Consider the following 17,701-nt stretch of genomic DNA (forward strand, 5'->3'; position numbering starts at 1 on the left):
GTAATGTGGCTTCTATCTTTCCAAAGGTTACCGGGAGAAATGCAGATTTAATTAAAAATTAGGAACCGATTCAATTAAATTGCTGAACCTTGGAATTTGAAAAATAATTTACAAGGGATTTGTATGCAAGAACGTAGCTGATAGAACACAGAGGCTTCACCACTCAAAAAAGAAAAGTTTGTTATGCCTATATCGTGAGAAAAAATAGTGCTTTGCACAAGTTCATAAGGCCCTGCAGAACCATCATTTGACCTGGAGGAAACCCTGAACGTTGTATCTCTTACTAGTGAAGAAGCATTAATAGTGGCTGGACGCTTGTCCTCATGGAAATTTACGTGAGGGAGCCATCTAGCCCATGTTGATTACTCCACACGAGACAGAAGGAAATGAACAGCTTGGGAAGACACAGGAAGCTATAATTCAAGACACTTGCCATTTGTGGATAAATGTTTCTTGATGGTTGGAACAGGATAAAAGGAGAAAAATGGCAGAGGTTACAAAGAAAAAAATTGTCAATTCTTTTTGGGGGTGGGACTTGATCATTGACCAAAATACACCTGTTGTTTTCAAACTATCAGTAAATCTGAGGTAGATTCGTACAAAATGTCTGTTACATATTCCCAATTGCTGGTCCCAAATATTCTTTGTTTAAGGAAAAATTAACTTTGAGGGGCCACTGGAGAATTTCTCTACTCTCCACTGACATAAAATCTTGTTACATAGAGAGCCTTATTAGCTACCCTGGCTTCTAGGATATGACTCTGTCATTTCCAAAGGTGAATAACATTCATTCATTCATTTGCTTGTTTGCTGCACATTATTTATTGAGCATCAACTATGTGCTAGGCACTGTACCGGGCACTGGGGATACTATGGCACTCCTCTTGCCCTGCAGGAAACTTCATTTCAGTGGGGAGCCAGCCTAGTAAGAGTGTGGTAATGTCCAAGTCTTGGGCATCTACAGAATGCTGTAGGAACAGAAAGGAGGCCATTGAACCCAGTAATGGAGATCACAGAAGGTCTAGAAGTGAAATCAAAACTGGATAGGAGGTGGGCTGAATATCCCTTCCCACGTTTAACTCAGAGGCAACTAACTTGCAGTCTCTCAAAAATGAGCTAAAACACAAGGCCTAGGGATGGAAAAAACCTGGAATCTAGTAAGAAAATATATGGTGGTACTTCGTTGCTGAGCACAGGGTTTCTCCAATTGCAGTGAATGGGGGCTACTCTTCATTGCAGTGCGTGGGCTTCTCATTGCGGTGGCTCCTCTTGTGCCTGAGCACGGGCTCTAGGCACATGGGCTTCAATAGTTGTGGCACACGGGCTTAGTTGCTCCGTGACATGTGAGATCTTCCTGGACCAGGGATCGAACCCATGTCCCCTGCATTGTCAGGTAGATTCTTAACCACTGTGCCACCAGGGAAGTCCCAGAAAACCTTTCTTATCTGTGCTTCACAATAAAATCCTTCGAAATTTGTTGTGCACTGTTAATATCATAGCCTTTAAATTATTTTTAAAAAGCCATAATATGACATAATCTTGTTTCTATAGGGGGCTTAGGGAGATTTCTGTGGTTATTGGTACCCCTGGAAGGAATGAGTCATTTAATGTCCTGGGTCTACCAGAATACAGGTCCTGACCCAGAAGTGGTAGACCAATTTAGTCCACTTAAATAAATCTTGAACAGATATTTTAAAATATTATTTTTAAGAGAGAAGAGTGATGAATATGTAAAGGCAGAGAAGGGAGCTGCTGGTGGCAATATTAAGCCTCCTTTTGGCTGTCCTGAACAGTTCAGATCTGGCCCAAACTTGCATATCACTCAGTAAAAGGACTCCTGAAGTTCATCAGAACCCCTGTAAATAGCACAGCAGCTCCCTTTCATTAGAGGAAGACACCCCTTAGGAGCCAGATCTCTATGGATGCCCCAGGGGACAAACATGAATTCCTTCCTGGCACACAGCAGTAAATATACTCTTTTCATCTCTATCTTCTTACATTTCAAGTGCCCCAGCCATGAGCCCCTCCAGCCCACCCAATTTGGCTCTGTAAAATGTACACTGCAGTCACCAGTCTTTCAAAAAAAAAAAAAAATTCCCTTCTTATCCCAGAAAAGGGCTTATGAACTATAGTACATCCAGCTGTCAAAAATCAAGTCTATTCATGCATTTTCATGCACTTTTCTTTGCCTTGATCAATGATTAAGAAATACCTGCATTTGTTTCTTCTCTTTTACCAAATCCATGCCAGCATTAGCCCCATGGTTAAAAATTGCGAATCGGGCAGTAGTAAGACATGCTTCTTTTCAGGTTTTGAGAGCCTCCTATATATTGAACACTATGCTAGGCTATTTTCATACATAATATATTATAATCCTCACTACAATTCAATGTAATGACTGTTATGATCCCATTTTATAGACTCGTAAATAATAAGTGACATCTGGAGTGCGTGTGTGTGTGTGTGTGTGTGTGTCTGTGTGTCTGGGATTTGAATGTGAAAATGTAGTAGGCTTTTTTTGGCACTCCTGCAGTCACAGACAATGTGACTGCTGTCATTCCTTCTACCTGAAATGTCCTGCCACTTCTCCCCTGACCAGATTCTCACCATCCTTCAAGACCTTGTGTAAGCCCCACATTCCCCATGAATCCATCAGTCATCTTTTCCTTGTGAATTCCTATTGTTCTCTGTGGTTGTGTGTGTGTGTGTGTGTGAGTGTGTGTGTGTGTGTGTGTGTGTGGTATGTGTGTCTACTCTAGTGATTCTGCTTCTCTCCTTTAACCTTGACTGATATACATACTCTCCAAGTCAACTAACGTGAGTATCCAGTCTAATAATTCATTCATTTAACCAAGAGTTATTTAGCACTGTTCTTTGTGTTTTAACCAAATCTAAGACTCAGTTGTCTCTTGTCTCCTACCACTTTTGATTGTCTCCTAAGTCGTGGTCATGCCTTCCAAGAGGGGTGTGAGCTGCTTCAGTACCAGGGAGGCTGTTCTCTGTGCTTCTCTTGTACTCCCAAATGTGCCAAGCAGATAAGGGAGGGGGGCAGGTGAAAAGAACTTGATACAGGCTTGTTGAGTACATGACTGATGAATTCACCTGTGTCCTCTGTCAATCGTAAGCACCCACAGCCCAACTTGTGTGTGTAGCTCTTAACAGCCCCTTGAATTTTGGCCCCAACTTCCTGCTGAGGCTACACAGAATGGGGTGAGTGGTGGGAGGGGGAATAGAACCAATGGGGCCACGTTTATGTGTTTTTTTCAGGTGTAGTGCCTTACATCAAATTCCATGGCAAGGAGATACAACAGAGTGGAAAGCAGAGCAAATTTCATGTTTTGAGATCAGAGAGCTGGTCTTGTCCCTGCAATAACTGTCTCAAATTTTGGATCAGACACTTAATCTTTCTGTAGCTTACCTTCTATATTCACAAGATTAAAATATTTGGGTTGGCCAAAAAGTGCCTTAGGTTTTTTAGTAAAAATAAAAGACACATTTTTCATTTTCACCAAGAACTTTATTGAACAACATATTCACCCTTTTGTTCCACTACCTTCTGCCATTTTTCAGACAACTTCATAATCCCATCTTCCCAAAACTTTTTATCTTTTTGAGCAAAGAACTGTTCCAGATGCCTTTTACAGTCTTCCAGGGAATTGACATTTTTTCCACTAAGAGAATTTTGTAAAGACCGAAACAAATGGAAATCCGAAGGTGCAATGTCTGGTGAATACAGCGGATGAATGAAGACTTCCCAGCCAAGCTGTAACAGTGTTTGCCTGGTCATCAAAGAAACGTGCGGTCTTGCATTATCCTGGTGGAAGGTTACGTGTTTTCTGTTGACTAATTCTGGATGCTTTTCATCAAGTGCTGCTTTCAGTTGGTCTGACTGGGAGCAGTACTTGTTGGAATTAATCGTTTGGTTTTCTGGAAGGAGCTCATATTGAGTACTCCCTTCCAATCCCACCATATACACAACATCACCTTCTTTGGATGAAGACTGGCCTTTGATGTGATTGGTGGTGGTTCATTTCGCTTGCCCCATGATCTCTTCCGTTCCACATTATTGTACAGTATCCAGTTTTCATTGCGTGTCACCATTTGTTTTAAAAACGGAACGTTTTCATTACGTTTAAGTAGAGAATCGCATGAGGAAATATGGTCAAGAAGGTTTTCTTTGCTTAACTTATGTGGAACCCAAACATCAAAGCGAATGACATAACCAAGCTGGTGCAAATGATTTTTCACGCTCGAATTGGATATTCTGAGTACGTCAGCTATCTCCTGCGTGGTATAACATTGACTGTTCTCAATTAATGTCTCAATTTGACCGCTATCAATTTCAACTGGTCTACCCGACCGTGGAGCATCGTCCAGCGAGAAATCTCCAGCACAAAATTTAGCAAACCACTTTGACACATTCAATCAGTCACAGCACTTTCTCCATAAACTGCACAAATCTTTTTGTGCGTTTCAGTTGCGTTTTTACCTTTCTTGAAGTAATAAACCATAATATGCTGAAAATGTTGTTTTTTTCTTTCATCTTCAATATTAAAAAGGCTACACAGATTTCACCAATTTTGATGTCTTTTTTAAAATGCATGCTGATATGACAGCTGTCACATACCATCTAACAAAATTGTTTCAAATTAAGTTAAAAATAACTAAGTGCTTCTAGAGCCATCTTACAGAACAAACCGAAACAACCTTTTGGCCAACGAATAATAATAGCCACTTCACCTGCCTTGCGTTTTTGAGAGTTCAAGTAAAACAAATGTGCAAACGTGTCAAAGGGAATAAATTATACTGTGGGCTGAATCGTGTCATAATCCTTGAAGGCAGTCTGACCCGTTACTCAATTGGACCTGATTGGCATCTAGGAGCTGTCCTGAAGTCCAGCTCATTCTCACCCCCTTTGGTACCATCTCCCAACCAGAAATCATTTCTGGGGAAGATTTTAGGGGTCCATGGGATCAATTCATGTGCTGGTCTCTATGTTGACCCGGATCTTCAAATGAATTCTATTCTGATTTGACATTTCAAGTGGTTTTTCTCCTGTTGAGCTCTGGTTTCACACTCCAGAGGCTGAGCTCATCTCTTTCCAACTTTCCTTTTTCTAAAGGAAAGAAGAGAAAGGAGGAAAGGCAGAAAGGGAGTGCATTTTCATCACAGTTACAATGGATCACTTTCTCTTTCCTGCAGGCAAAGTAAAAATGTCCTTGAAGTAGCAATGAATCAGAGTCTCAGGACCAAATCCATCTTCTTCTCCCCGTCCACCGAGCACTTCTATACTTCTCGCTCTCAGCCTGGGAGAGCTGATCAGCCTTGTGGTAAAAATGAGGGGAGTCCATGGAGATGGCATCTGAGATAATTCTTCATTTCTTAAAAAAATGATTCTTTAGGGACCTCCCTGGCAGTCCAGTGGTTAAGACTCTGTGCTTCCACTGCAGGGGGTGCAGGTTCAATCCCTGGTCATGGAACTAAGATCCCGCATGGTGTGCGTGGCATGGCCAAATTTAAAAAAAAAAATAGAGCATTTAAAGACCACATCCATCTAAAATCCTCACAGCCTAGAGTGTCTAGCACTTAATAAGGACTCAGTAAAATACAGAACAAAATTTGAGCCAATTTTTAGAAAAATAAAAAGTCTTAGAGAGGATCTCCGAGAGATATGTGTGTTACAGTAGAAGGAAAATTCCCAATAAAAAGAATGGCTCATAAGGAGAAGCATTTCAGACAGCAAAGTTGGTTAGAAAAGAGATATTTTGGGGGGTGTGCATATGTGTGTTGCGTCCACGTGTATTTGGAAAGTATAACTCAGGATGCTTTTATCTGTAAGTAAGAGAGTCACCCTCAATGTGACTTAAACAAACAATGGGGGAATTAGGAAATTTTTTTTTGCATAACAAGAAATCCAGCGGACGATCAGGCTACAGGTATAATATGTCAAGGCTCCAGGTCCGCTTCTTACTGTTCCCTTTGATCTGTTCTCCTTCACGTGTTGGCTTCACCCTCTTGGTGTTAGCAAAATAGTCGCAGCAGTTCCAGGCATCAAATCCGGATACAACAATGTTCAGAGGAAAAAATAATAAGCACGGCTAGCCCAGTCTCAGCCAGTGCCCTTGAGGGGCTCCCAGCAGTGAAGGGAGTAAGTTTTGCAATTCCCACAAACCGGTTTCTAGCTAGAAGCCAGATGAGAGCAGAGGAAGCTGTATGCACAGCTTCTGGAAAGCCATATTGATAAGGATTTTTTATACCACTTTTGTGTACAGAAGGCAAACTGGAGGATTTCTCTGCAGCAAAACCCCATTGAGCACTAATCCACTCACAGCTGTGTGACCTTCACCTGAACCTTTCCCTCCATGCTCACTTGGCTTAAAAGTAATGCTTTGGGGCTGGATTTCCAGCACGCACACATTTTTTCTGAAATCTGAAATACCCCTTAAATATCCTGCTCTAGCCAATACACGAAGGATGTAACATGGAAGTTTGCTGTTCTTTTAACGTGAGCCCTTCCCGGCTTGCTAGAGGCTTGTTGTTCCAAACTTGTTTGGCTGCTCAGAACATGAGACCAGTAGTCATTCTGAGTTCTGAGATGACTGAACAATTGCTTTGGATCAACTGCACGACTGGCCCAAATGACTGCAAAAATTGGTCGTTCAGATGATGGAGAAACATGTTTCAGCTGAACAACAGTCGAATTTGTGTCAGCCAGCTGATGCGGCCAAAGCCCAGTCTGCTCTTCCTACCCGACCCCCACCTCTGCTGGCTCCCAACCCCGCTTCACAGTCCTCTCTTGACAGGATGATTTTCTAAAACACAGTCACAGTCATGACACTCACTGGAGCCGTACATCGTTTCTCAATGCCAACAGACTAAGTGCAAAACATCTACTGGCATCAACCTCTTTTTGCAAGCTTTTCTCCTGAAATCTCTGTCCCCTGGCATCTACGGGCTATGCTCCAGTCACACCAAAATACCACCTGTTGGGAATTCCCTGGCGGTCCAGTGGTTAGGACTCTGCGCTCTCACTGCTGAGGGCTCGTGTTCGATTCCTGGTCGGGGAACTAAGATCCCACAAGCTGCGTGGTGTGGCCAAGAAACAAAAAAACCAAAAAGACAAAATACCACCTATTACCTCATTGGCCACACATGCCCTTCACACCTCTGAGACTGTGCCCGCTGCTCTGGGGGGGCTTTCCCCCTCTCTGCCTCATATCTGTCGCTTATCCTTGAATGTACAGCTCCAACGTCACCTTTTGCATGAAACTTTCTCTATTCTCATGACCGTCAGCTAGTTGATCCTTTCTCTGGGCCCCTGTGGTGCTTTGGTTTAGTGCTCAAAGGTTAAATTGTAATTATTTACTTACTGTTTGTTCCCCTCACTAGAGCAGGGACTTTTTTTTTTTAATTCATCTTTGTGGGCATGGTACTCAGCCCGATGACCAGAAACTAGGGGCTGCCCAAGGAATATTTAATGAGGAAAGGAAGGGAGGGAGGAAGGAAGGAAGGAAGGAAGGGAGGGAGAGAGGGAGGGAGGGAGGAAGGGAGAGAGGGAGGGAGGGAGGGAGGAAGTAAGGGATGGAGGAAGGGAGGAAGGAAAGGAGGGAGGAGGGAGGAAGTAAGGGAGGGAGGGAGGGAGGAACGAAAGGAGGGAGGGAGGAAGGAAGGGAGGGAGGGAGAGAGGGAGAGAGGAAGGGAGTGAGGGAGGGAGGGAGCAGGAATGAAGGAAGCTGGTCAACCTGCTGTCCTAAATCCTAGTACTCCTCATCCCCCTCTCAAGTCTTATCTCTGGCCAAGAATACACATGAAGACTGAAGGTAATGAAAAGATCTGAAGGTAGCATCTGGAGGGTGTCTAGCTGCCCCAGGCAGCTCTTCAATAGCCAGCCTAAACAGCGCGAGCAACAGCCTTCTCTCTGTGGAACAGATGCTCCTCACTCAGCAAATGTTATACTGAGAGTCTTTTCTGTGCCAGTCATGTGCCAAGTGCCATTAAGAAAAGAAAAGAATTAGACATGGCCTTCAGTGGTCTACAATTTAGTTATCTCAGTCTTCTCTTCTGGGTACCTCAGATTTCATCATCCTCTTGTCTCACCTCATAAACTTTCCCTGCTCTTTAGTTCCCTGTTGTTTCTAAACCTTGGATGTCATGCACAAGGTCCTGAGAATGCCCCTATTTTCACATCTCACTGAACCTGAATGCAGAAGTCAGATGATGAGCCTCTTTTTTGTTTCTCTGGGCTTTCCTTTGCAAATCTGCTTTTCTCTCTCCTCTCTTTCTACGACTCCAATTTCATGTATATTAGACCTTTCACTCTTTCCATGTGCATCCCACACTCTCTTCTTCACTTTCCATCATTTTTTTTAAAAAATATGGAACACTTCACGAATTTGCGTGTCATCCTCACACAGGGGCCATGCTAATCTTCTCTGTATCGTTCCAATTTTAGTATATGTGCTGCCGAAGTGAGCACACTTTCCATCAGTTTTGATCTCCATGCTTCAGTCTGGGTATTTTCTACTGATCTGTTTTCCAGCTCACTAATCCTAGCCTTTACTGTGTCTTATTGCTGCTAATTCCTTTTAATGTATAGATTTTAATTATTGTATTCTTTAGTTCTAGAATTTCTATTTTTATATAAATTTATTTTATTTTATTTTATTTATTTTTGGCTGCGTTGGGTCTTCGTTGCTGCGTGTGGGCTTTCTCTAGTTGCAGTGAGCGGGGGCTACTCTTCATTGTGGTGCGTGGGCTTCTGATTGCGGTGGCTTCTCTTGTTGCAGAGTGCGGGCTCAAGGCGAGTGGGCCTCAGTAATTGCAGCGTGTGGGCTCAGTAGTTGCAGAATGCGGGCTCTAGAGCGCAGGCTCAGTAGTTGTTGTGCACAGGCTTAGTTGCTCCACAGCATGTGGGATCTTCCTGGACCAGGGCTCGAACCCGTGTTCCCTGCATTGGCAGGCAGATTTTTAACCACTGCACCACCAGGGAAGTCCCAGTTCTAGAATTTCTATTTGATTTTTTTCATAAGTAGTTTTTCGCTGAACTTCTCCCTTTTGTCATCTACTTTTAAACTGATTAATCTGTGTGATATGTTTGATAACTTCAATATTTGTGTCATTGTTCTAATTATTATCGCTACATAACAAACCACCCCAAAACTTAATGGTTGCATAAAGCAACCACTTGGCTGGAATCATTTAGAGACGTCTTCCCTCATGGCTGGCAGCGGATGCTGTTGGCTAGAGGTGCTTCCTCCCACGGCTGCCTCAGGGTGGTTGAATTTCCTACATGGTGTCACTTTAGAAGCTAAATAGAGATTATGGGGACGAGGGGGTGGGAAAGTAAGAGTGTGGGGAGAACAGTCAGAAGGTTATGGCTGCAGGGTCAGATTTCAGCATCCAAAATACTGATGTTCAAAGATGGTAAGGACACACGGGCACACACCTCATTCCACCCCCATGCCAAGCTGCTGAAAAAAAAGTGAAAGATTGTATTGTAACAATAATTATATATTATCACATTATGATAATTAACATTTATTGAGAGATTACCAGGTACCATCAAGCCTAACATCCCCACAAAATAATTGTCACCAACAGATGAATGGATAAAGAAGATGTGGCACATATATACAATGGAATATTACTCAGCCATAAAAAGAAACGAAATTGAGTTATTTGTAGTGAGGTGGATGGACCTAGAATCTGTCTTACAGAGTGAAGTAAGTCAGAAAGAGAAAAACAAATACTGTATGCTAACACATATATATAATATATATATTGCACACATATATATGGAATCTAAAAATAAACAAACAAAAATGGTCATGAAGAACCTAGGGGCAAGACGGGAATAAAGACGCAGACCTACTAGAGAATGGACTTGAGGATACGGGGAGGGGGAAGGGTAAGCTGGGACAAAGTGAAAGAGTGGCATGGACATATATACACTACCAAATGTAAAATAGATAGCTAGTGGGAAGCAGCCGCATAGCACAGGGAGATCAGCTCCGTGCTGTGTGACCGCCTAGAGGGGTGGGATAGGGAGGGTGGGAGGGAGACTCAAGAGGGAGGGGATATGGGGATATATGTATAACTGATTCACTTTGTTATAAAGCAGAAATTAACACACCATTGTAAAGCAATTATACTCCAATAAAGATGTTAAAAAAATTGCTATTATTATCCTCACTGTATAGATTTGGAAATGAGGCAAGAAAGGTCAGCAACTTGTCCAAGGGCACACAGTAAGTGGCAGAGCCCAACTTCAAATCCAGGCAGTTATATTCCATAGGCCACTAGGCAACATGGTATTATACACAATACAGTGGGCCAGGTACACACTGTCTTCCATTTTCTATCCACATCCATTCTAAACACCAGGCAACAGCAGTTACTGAGAGCTCAGTGCAGCCATTACCTTTAGACCGGAGAGGTCGGGCAGGAATTGGGCTTCACCATCGTTTATTAGGTCCTCTAATCAAGGCCCCCAGTGACCACAGTGGGGGGAGGCTGGATCTGGAATTTGGATTTAGTCACAAGATCCAGCTCTAGTCTAGGCTCTGCCATTTGCTAGTTCTGTGACCCTGAACAAGCCATGTGACCTCTCAGTGTAAAGCTTCCTCATTACTAAGATGAAGATACTAAGGCTGTAAATGATGACTATTACCTTCATGACTATGGAATTGGAGGAGAGAAAGAAAGAGTGAACAGGCACACCCCCACTGCTGGGAGAGGCGCGGAGAGTGGCAGCAACCAGCCAGAGGAAGACAGCATTCAGACATAGACCCCTCTGAGCACGATACTGAATTAGTGAACAATGCGGTGGAGTGTGTGAGAAGAAGGTGCACGAGGGGACAGGACACAATGACAATGGGGAAGTTAATCTCCTCTCTCCCTTCCCTGTGTTTGCTGGGGGCAGAGGCCAAGGGCTGAGAGTGAGCTTCTCCTCCTCCCAATACCCCCCTGACCTGGTCGCCATAGGATGGGAGTACAGTTGTCTCTGGGGAGGATGGAGAGCAGTTGGGAGTGGGGAGGGGATGGGAACAGGGACGGGAGAGGCAGTGGCAGGTGGGACTGCCAGCGAGCTGACACTCCAAGATCCCAGCTCATGCTCCATTGTTCTATCAGACTTCAGTTGTAAAGCAAGTAATTAAAAGATAAAATTACTAAGAACTTTAAGCCAGTGCTGGCAGAGTCTTAAACCCCTAGGTTGCAGGGCCGCGAAGACCACACTGGTCTTGGGCTCTGCGCAGCCGCACTTGGGTTCTAGACTCTGCAGCAAAGCCAGGTGGGCTTGGTGGAGGAGGTGGGGTCGGTTCTGCCTGGAGGTCTTCTAAAGGCAACGTCAAATCACAAGTGTTGAAACACAAAGCGTTGTTTTATTAGGTTCCCTGCCTCAGATATACAGGCTCAGCCTCCTCCGTCCTCCTTTTAGGGAGACCAAGGATGGTCTTTGTTTGCCTTAGTTTTTGCTGACTACCATCTATTGGGAGGAGGGTTTGGACACTGATGTTCTAGGGCTGAAGTGGTTATACTAAGTGAAAATAAACACTAATAAATCCTGCCTTCCGCACTGGGGTCGCATGCTGGCTTTAGGGAGCCATTTACATCCATCTATTTTTTTCTTACAGAGGCTTACAGTGGAGAAGTAACATTATTCACATGTCACAGTTTGACATGCATTTTATTAGACGTAGGACTGCTGTAAAACATCACCCTTCAGCTAGCTTTAACTCCTCTGCTGCCACACAGTTGCTGCTAACTTCACCTTCAGGGAGTGCCTTGTTTAGACAGGGCCACTTTGTTTTTTGGGAACTGATTCATTGTTAAAAATGACTCCTCAAAATAAATTGCTATAGAAATGGGTTGCAATATTTCCAGATATAAGAATCAACTTATATCTGACTATAAGATGCAGCCAATGATATATAATAATATAAGAGCACAGATATATTGCATCTTGCATAAAACCCCATGGCTGTCTGTAATAGAAGCATTCCTCATAGTTTAAATTTTATAAACATTGCCTAAGAGTGCGTTCCTTATGCACTGTATATTTTATCTAAAATTAATGTTGGCTCTGGGACATGTTAAATTCTTAATAAATTATTAGAATTTGAGGAGGTGTCATTTTATTTTATTATTTCCAGGTTTATTGAGATGTTGACATAACATGTAAGCTTAAAGTGTACAAGATAATGATTTCACACGTGTATATATTGCAAAATTATTACTAGAATTTTTAAAATTAGTATTATTCTTTGGATGATTCAAATTTCTTAAAAATACCCTAGAGAAACCAGAATGGGAGGGACACATATATGTAAAAAGATGTTAACCAAAGAAATATTCTTTACAACTGCAAAATACAGAAAATTACTTAGTTATCTAACATAAGAATGATTACATAAATGATGGTTTCAGAAAAACAGTATAGTCTCAACATTACGAATGGACTTTGCAGTCAGCCAGGACTGAGTTTGAAACACAGCTCTTTGACTTACTAACTTTGTGAGCCAGAGCAAATTAGTTTTTTCACCTAATGTATTAATTAGCTATTGATAAATTAAAAACTGCCCCCAAGCTCAGTGGCTTAAGACAACAATCATTAATTATCGTAGCTTCCACATGTGCAGGTTGGCTGGGGTTGGCCTGATGGAGGCCACTGCCTCAGCTCCCCGCAGGTCAGTGTGTCTTGTGGACGCCCTGCTCCATGTGTCCTACATCCTTCTCTCTGATCCTAGTGGGATTGACAAGCATGCTCTTCACGTGGTGCTAGAAGAGCCACAAGAAGAAAACGCGAAGAGGCGTAAGACAATGTCACCTCGTTCTACTGGCGAAAGCAAGTCATGTAGACCAAACCTCAAGTCAAGTAGTAAAAAAAATCACACAGTGAAGGTTATGACTCCATGGCAGGAATTCTCAACCTTGGCACTCTTGGCCTTTGGGATCAGATGATCCTTCCTTGTGGGGGGCTGTCCTGTGAATCAGTTAATGTTCAGCAGCATCCCGGCCTCTACACACTAGAAGCCCCTTCAAAATGGTGACAATCAAAATGTCTCCAGACATCAACAAATGTTCCCTAGAGGGCAAAATTGGTCCTGGCTGAGAACCATTAGTCTGTAGGGAGAGGTGAAGAGTTAGGTACAGTAATGAGATCTGCTCCTGTGAGGATTATAATATTATTGAATTTATACTGATTTCAGAGGATTAAATGCAACTGCTGCTCACTATCCACAATGGCCAAGACATGGAAACTACCTAAATGTCCACTGACAGATGAATGGATAAAGAAGATGTGTAGATGGAATACTACTTGGCCGTAAAAAAAGAATGAAATAATGCCATTTGCAGCAACATGGATGGACCCAGAGATCATCATACTAAGTAAAGTAAGTCAGAAAGAGAAAGACAAATACCATGTGATATCACTTATATGTGGAATCTAAAATATGACACAAATGAACTTATCTATGAAACAGAAACAGATTCACAGACATATAGAACAGACTTGTGGTTGCCGGGGAAGGGGGAAGCAGGGGAGGGTTGGATTGGGAATTTGGGACTAGCGGATGTAAACTATTATATATAGAATGGGTAAACAACAAGGTCCTACTGTATAGCACAGGGAACTATATTCAGTATCTTGTGATAAACCATAATGGAAAAGAATACAAAAAAGAATGTATATATGTATGTAACTGAATCACTTTGCTGTACAGCAGAAATTAACACAACACTGTAAGTCAACTATACTTCAATAAAATAAATTTTAAAAAAAAGAAATAAAAAACAAAATCAAATGATCCATCCACAAGGCCCAACATCCTAGTAGAAGGAATTCCTTATGAGAAAAAATTCAATTGCTGCTATTTTAGTATGTTGAATAAATGCTAGCTTCTATTATGTAGCCATAGCATAATATAATAGCTATATAATATATAATTAAATATAGCCACATAACATAGTCATTATAAAATGCAGCCACTAAAAATTAGATTTTTGAAGGATTTCTAATATCATGGGAAAATGTGTAAATATGTTTTTAAATGAACAAAAAAGATGTGAAATTATATATAAATTAAGAGAACAAATTTGTAAATAATATAAAGATAAATGGAAATATAAGTAGTTAGAAAAAGAATAGGTAAATATACAATAAACTGTTAAAAGGTGCTTTTCTATTGTGGTGTAATTAGGGATGACTCTCATTTTCTTTACATTTTTCTGTTTTTTCCCCCAGTATCTCCCAATGAGATCGTATTAATTTTTTAAATTAGAAAATGAGTTTTATAAGCAAACACACATAGTTTAAAACTTGTTTAAGATGCTCCAACCTGACTCTTCTCTCCTCCCTAAATATTCTGCTAAAACACAAAGGGACCTTTAAAAAATCATTCTATTTACCTTGTTTCTTCGGCAAATGTATTGTTATAGGTGGTCAGTAAATATTTGTGGTTGATGATTTCATTTCTTGCAGTAAAATCCACTTCTAAAGGCAAGAATATATCAAATTGGGGGAGGTTTTTCTCAGCTTGGTTATTTTTTTTCAATTGAATTATAATTGACTTCAATTGAAGTATAATATTATATTAATTTCAAGTATACAAAATAAATGACTCAACATTTATATACATTTTGAGATGATCACCACGATAAGTCTAGTTACCATCTGTCACCATTTAAAGTTATTATAACATTATTATGTTCCCTATTCTTTATATTACATCATCATGACTTATTTATTTTATAAATGGAAGTTTGTGCCTCTTAATCCTCTTCACCTATTTCGCCCATCCCCCACTCCCCTCCTGTCTGGCAACCACGAATTTGTTCTATGTATTTATGAAGCTGTTTCTGTTTTGTTTTGTTTGTTTGTTTTGTTTTTTAGATTCCACATATAAATGAAATTATATGGCATTTGTCTTTCTTTCTCTGGTTTATTTCATTTAGCATAATACCCTTTAGGTCCATCCATGTTGTTGCAAATGGCAAGATCTCATTGATTTTTATGGCTGAGTAATATTCCATTGCACATATATATACCACATCTTTTTTTTTTTAAGTTTTTTTTGACGTGGACCATTTTTAAAGTCTTTATTGAATTTATTACAATATTTATTCTGTTTTATGTTTTGGTTTTTTGGCCATGAGGCATATGGGGTCCTAGATCCCCGACCAGGGATCGAACCCACACCGACTGCATTAGAAGGTGAAGTATTATCCACTGGACTACCAGGGAAGTCCACATACTGCATCTTCTTTATCCATTCATCTATTAATGAACACTTCTGTTACTTTCATGTATTGGCTATTGTAAATAATGCTTCAATGAACAAAGGAGTGCATATATCTTTTTGAATTAGTGTTTTGGGGTTTTTTTTGGGGGGGATAGTCAGAAGTGGAATTGCTGGATTGTATGATAGTTCGATTTTTTTTTTTAATTTTATTTATTTTTTAATTTATTTTTGACTGTGTTGGGTCTTCATTTCTGTGTGAGGGCTTTCTCTAGTTGCCGCAAGTGGGGGCCACTCCTCATCGCGGTGCGTGGGCCTCTCACTATCGCGGCCTCTCTTGTTGCGGAGCACAGGCTCCAGACGCGCAGGCTCAGTAATTGTGGCTCATGGGGCCAGCTGCTCCGTGGCATGTGGGATCTTCCCAGACCAGGGCTTGAACCCATGTCCCTGCATTGGCAGGTAGATTCTCAACCACTGCGCCACCAGGGAAGCCCTGGTAGTTCGATTTTTAATTTTTTGAGGAATCTCCTGTTTTCCTTAGTGGCTGCACCAATTTACATTCCCACCAACAGTTCATGAGGGTTCCCTTTTCTCCATATCCTCACCAACACTCACTATTTGTTGTCTTTTTGATAATAGCCATTCTGACAGGTGTAAGGTGATATCTCATTGTGGTTTTGATATTAAGTTGTATGAGTTCTTTATATATTTTGGATATTAACCCCTTATTGGTTATATGATTCGTAAATATCTTCTCCCATTCAGTATGTTGCCTTTTTATTTTGTTGCTGGTTTCCTTTGCTGTGCAAAACTTTTACGTTTGATTTAATCCTGTTTGTTTATTTTTGCTTTTCTTGCCCTTGCCTGAAGAGACAGATCTGAAAAAGTATCACTAAGACAGATGTCCAAGAGTGTACTGCCTATGTTTTCTTCTAGGAGTTTTACAGTCAAGTCTTTAATCCATTTTGAGTTTATTTTTGCATGTGGTATAAGATAATGGTCCAGATCCATTCTTTTGTATGTAGCTGTCCAGTTTTCCCAACAGCATTTATTGAAGAGACTGTCTTTTCCCCATTGTATATTCTTGCCTCCTTTGTATAGATTATTTAACCATATGTGTGTGGATTCATTTCTGGGCTCTCTATTCTTTTCCACTGACCTCTGTGTCTGTTTTTGTGTCAGTACCATACTGTTTTGAATACTATAGCTTTGTAGTATAGTTTGAACTCAGGAAGCATGATACCTTCAGTTTTGTTCTTCTTGTCTTTAGCTCTGAAGTGAGCATATAGATGGGTCCTGGGTTTTTTTTTTCTTTTAATACATTCAGCCACCCTATGTCTCTTGATTGGAACATTTAGTCCATTTACATTTAAAGTATTATTGATCGGTGTGTACTTATTGCCAATTTGTTCATTGTTTTCTGCTTGTTTTTGTAGTTCTTTTCTGTCCTTTCTTATTCTCTTGCTCTCTTCCTTTGTGATTTGATGACTTTAGTGTTATGTTTGGAGTCCTTTTTCTTTATTTTTCATGTATCTATTATAGGTTTTGGTTTGTGGTTACCATGAGGTTCAAGTGTAACAATATGTATATAACCATTTATTTTAAGTTGATGGTCACTTAAGTTTGAGTGCACTTCAAAAGCACTATATTTTTACTCACCTCTCCACATTTTATGTATTTGATGTCATATTTTACATCTTTTTATTTTATACTATTTATAACTAGTATCCCTTGACTAGTTATTGTAGTTGAAATTGATTTTACTATTTTTGTTATTTAACCTTTATAGTAGTGTTGTAAGTGGTTGATCCATTACCTTTACTATATGGTTTATTTTACGAGGGAGATTTTTTCCTTTCATATGTTTTCTTATTTCTAGTTATGGTCTTTTCTTTTCCAGTTTAAGAAGTCCATTTAATATTTCTTGTACAGCCTGTTCAGTGGTGATGAACTCCTTTAGCTTTTGCTTTTCTGGGAAACTCTTTATCTCTCCTTCAATTCTGAATGATAACCTTGCTGGGCAGAATAGTTTGGGTTGTAAGATTTTTCCTTTCAGCATTTTAAATATATAATGCCACTCCCTTCTGGCTTGAAAGCTTCTGCAGAAAAATCAGCTGACAGCCTTTGGGGGCTCCTTTGTACATAACTAGTTATTTTTCTCTTGCTGCCTTTAAGATTTTTCTCTTTCTCTTTAACTTGTGACATCTTAATTATAATGTGTGTTGGTGTGAACCTCTTTGGATTTATCTTGTTTAGGTCTCTGTGCTTCCTGGACTTGGATATCTGTTTCCTTTGCTAAGTTAGGGAACTTTTCAGCCATGATTTCCTCAAGTAGACTTTCTGTCCTTTTCTCTCTCTCTCTTCTCCTTCTGGGACCTTATAATGCAAATATTACTATACTTGATATTGTCCCAGAGATCCCTTAAACTATCCTCATTCTTTAAAAATTCTTTTTTTCTTTT

At 40.6% G+C, this 17,701-nt stretch overlaps 1 long non-coding RNA gene and 1 other non-coding gene across 2 annotated transcripts in view; both read right to left on the minus strand.

Moving 5' to 3' along the window:
• Positions 1 to 831: 831 nt before the first annotated feature.
• The window catches only part of LOC117203093 (uncharacterized), a 250,390-nt gene continuing 233,520 nt past the window's right edge, over positions 832 to 17,701 (minus strand). Inside the window, exon 3 of the long non-coding RNA XR_004485695.2 lies at positions 832 to 968. This is a non-coding gene — a long non-coding RNA (uncharacterized LOC117203093). The remainder of the gene's footprint in view (positions 969 to 17,701) is intronic.
• LOC117203137 (U6 spliceosomal RNA) lies at positions 8,370 to 8,476 on the minus strand. The gene has a single exon (XR_004485779.1). It is a non-coding gene; the product is annotated as a U6 spliceosomal RNA (small nuclear RNA).

This window comes from Orcinus orca, chromosome 18 (genome assembly GCF_937001465.1).
Source record: "Orcinus orca chromosome 18, mOrcOrc1.1, whole genome shotgun sequence".
NCBI lineage: Eukaryota > Metazoa > Chordata > Mammalia > Artiodactyla > Delphinidae > Orcinus > Orcinus orca.